The sequence below is a fragment of the Nanorana parkeri genome, unplaced genomic scaffold (assembly GCF_000935625.1).
Source record: "Nanorana parkeri isolate BGI_ZX_2015 unplaced genomic scaffold, ASM93562v1 scaffold113, whole genome shotgun sequence".
Lineage (NCBI taxonomy): Eukaryota > Metazoa > Chordata > Amphibia > Anura > Dicroglossidae > Nanorana > Nanorana parkeri.
Window position 1 is genome coordinate 596844 of NW_017306381.1, and position 3779 is coordinate 600622.

Consider the following 3779-nt stretch of genomic DNA (forward strand, 5'->3'; position numbering starts at 1 on the left):
TGCTGGGACTCTACAACTCCTTTAAATAGGAACATTGTGTATTCTTTTGACCAGCCAGCAGGTGGAACTTTAGGCTCATTTTACACGTTTTGTAGTTTCTCCTTACCTCCTGTTGTAAAACGCATAAAGTTTATAGAGTTCAGTAGCTCAAGCTGAAATTTACATGCACAGGTGAATAAGCCAGGGCAGTGACTCCCTGTCCCCATCCTATGCACCGTACTAATGGAGACTGACTGTCTTCCCACCCCATGGGACAATCACCAAGCTAGTGCTGTGACATGGGGAGAAATAATTTCTCTAAAGCAGGACAGGCTGTACATAGTCCAGGAGGACACCAACAAAAAGCGATCATAAGCTGCAATCAGAGGCTTAAAGTCATATGCCCCCAGCTTACTTGTGGCAATTATTCTGCTACTTAACATACCCAGATGGTATGGATATTTCCGTCATGGCTGAACAGAGCAGCAGCAGAGGAAAGGTGAGTATATCTGTATATATATATATACAGGAAGTTAAATATAAAAATGTTCAGGTGTCACCAGAACAGAGGATGATGGGGAATATTTAATTGGGGAATAACAGTTTCTGTTACAGCCTGGGCCGGTGCTGCCACTAGGCAAACTAGGCAGCCGCCTAGGGTGCACTGCTGCCTAGGGCGCAGCCTTTACCACTCACCCCCCCATGGTGCCCCCCCCCCTATTTCAAATTGCAAAAGCCAATACACCCGCCCACTGAGCAGAGGAGCAATACTAAGAGACAACTTTCTCTCTCAGGTCCGCTCCTCTGCTCAGTTGCTGGCATTTCAATAGCCAGTCAGCTATTGGCTATTTCAAATTAAAATAGTCAATAGCAGCCTGGCTATCATCCCGGCTGCTTACATCCATCTATCACCTGTGGAAGCTAACTAAGAGGAAAATGGGGCTGTGTGCGCTTTGGGTGGGGGGTATTAGGGGCTGCGCCACTGGAGGGGGGTGGGGGGTGCAAGTAGCTGGTCTTGCCTAGGGCGCAAAATAGTCTAGCACCGGCCCTGGTTACAGTGACAGCTCTCTAAGAGAGGATTTCCCCTGGAGTGATTTCCTTTCACTTCCTGTTGTGTCTCTGGGGCAGGAAGTGAAGAGAAATCTCCCCAATGAGTCACAGACATAAAATAATGGGAGGTTTGAACCCTTCCATACTCTATCTAAAACAAAAACAACATTTGGCTATAGATACACTTCAAGCTGCATCTCATTATAGCATTGGCTTAGTGTTGCATCACTTTATAATGAACATGGAGTGCAGGGTGTGAGGGTGCTGATACCAGAGTCCCTCTTCACTTCAACTGCTCCCGAAAAAAGGACCCCCAGCACCGTGGGGCCCGGGCACCAGAGGCAGCTCTGGCCTGGATGTTCACGCTGCTCGGGGTACAAAGCCGTATTTCGGACACTTTGATAAATGAGGTCCAACGTTCTCCAGGCAGAGCTGCAGAGTGTATTGGCACTCGAAGGCGGAATAACAGCAACAGCATTGTGATGAATTTCTTTTACTAACAATAGAACTGCCGGGAAATTGTTTATCTTTTAGCACAGCCTGTTCTTGGCTCCCTCATTGTCTCCCGTGCAATGTGGCGGATCTACCTGAAGACTGTAACATCAATTTCTCATCCCGCCATCGTCTCTATACTGAGTGCCCCCCGTGGTTCATCTTTCCACCTGATCCCAGATTTGTGTCCTTGCAGAAATCCCGGAATCTTTCAAATGTATCTAAAACCAAAACTTTTTTTTTAATTCTAGATACAGCTGCCTGTTATTTTATAAGTTGTGTCGCAGTGGGGAGATTTCCCGTTCACTTCCTGTCCTGTAGACACAACAGAAAGTGAGAGGAAAACTCTCCAAAGTGAGAGAAATCCTCTCTTATGGTCAAGACACATGTTACAACCTGACCATGCAATCTTTGTACAATCATGTATTATGAGCACCTACCTAGCATATCCAATCAATTTGTATCCAATCAGGCAGGCCCCTACATGTTTGTTGGCAAATATAAAAAATGTTTTGGCTATAGGAACGCTTTAAAGGAGAACTATGAGGGGAGTGCTTTTCACTCACCTCATAGTTCTAGCCAACCTGTGACAATGAGACTGTCACAGGTCGGCTCAGTACATCTGAATGACGCCTGCCGGTGGCCATCTTGGTGATGGACGCCGGCAGAGAGAGGAGGTGACGTTCACTCGACTGGATAAGGTACGGATGGGGGAGGGGGCGGGTACAGCTGGCTCTGCCTCTAGATAGGCAGAGCCAGCTGTCACTCACGCAGCTGGGCGGATCTCGACGTCGATGTCGGGATCCGCTCCGGCTGCGGCGTCTCAGTATACCGCGAGCTGTAGCTTGCGGTATACTGAGCTTAGGGTAACGGGAGGACGCTAGTTTGTGTCCTCCCGTTACCCTTAGGAGAACTATGGGGAAAAACACTGACCCCATAGTTCTCATTTAAGCTGGATCCCATTACAGCATTGGCTTAGCTTTGTATCACTTTAAATTGAACACCGAGTGCAGGGTGTGAGGGTTCTGACCCCAGAATGCCCATTAACTTCAACTGCTCCCCAAGAAGGCCCCCAGCACCCTGTGGCCCAGGCCCCAGAAGCATCTCTGGTCTGATTATGTTGGTCAGAGACAGAGTACAAAACCTTACACAGTCAACAGAACATGTTCCCCCATTGGAACCCAGATTTCGCCTCTCTCCTATTCCGGAAACATTAACATTTTGGATATGGCCACCAGGTCAAATAGAGAGGGTAAATCCCACCAGCAGGTACCTACAAACTACATTGTAGACCTTCAAAACTTCATTAAAAACTAAAATATAGATCATTTTGCCTTTAAGTACACTTTAACCCTCAGCAAGGTCTCACTTAAGTTCCTGTTCTTCGAGAGAATCCACCATTTTGCCAATTTAGGGCCGAAGTGACAGGTTCGTTAGTGGGGTTCCCCCAACCTACTGATAGTCCTGTTCGCCACACTCCCCCCACTGCTCAGTTCCTCTGTCAAAGGAGGCCTCGTTTCATGAGACCTTCTCCCCTTCTTACAAGAATGCTTGACCAGCCAATACCCAGACTATTATATTATCATATAAGGGGGAAAGGAAGACAGTCATGTAAGATCTAACACAGACTGCCATTGAGCTCCTATAGGGTTTAGAAGAACCAGGGCTCTGAATCTGCATTGAATCACAGCAAAGCTATCGATGGCTGGTGAGGGTCAGATTTCCCACCAAGTCTGGTAATACATGGAATTAAAGGAAGTTCTTAGATTTGATCAAAGTTCCTCTTTAATTGTGTTCCTGGCTTCCTGGAAAACTCTATTACCCATTCCTGTGACATATCGGTGTAATACAGGCACCTCACTGCAATTGGCCGGTTGTTTATGGCAAGGCTGCTTTATAGCCCACTGAGGAACACTGTGTAGGAAGAAGAGTCTTCTCTTATCAATACCGTGCCTGGCCTGGGAGACTAATAAGAACTGCAGCTTTTATTGGGAAATGATTAGGGGCAGCCAGGGGAAAAAAAACATGATTGTGTGATAGAAGCCGCCCATGTAATATTGGCTTGCTGGATTCATTATGGATTGGAAATTGATCGTTGGCTTCTCCTTGACTTAGGATAAATCAGACGAGCATGCTGGTACACACAGGGGTTCTAAGGTGAACTTGTGCTATGTGAACCTGCAGGACGGATAATTAAAAAAAAAGCCCCTCCAGTGCTGAGAGCCCTCAAGATGGCAACCAATTGACCTAACCCCCCG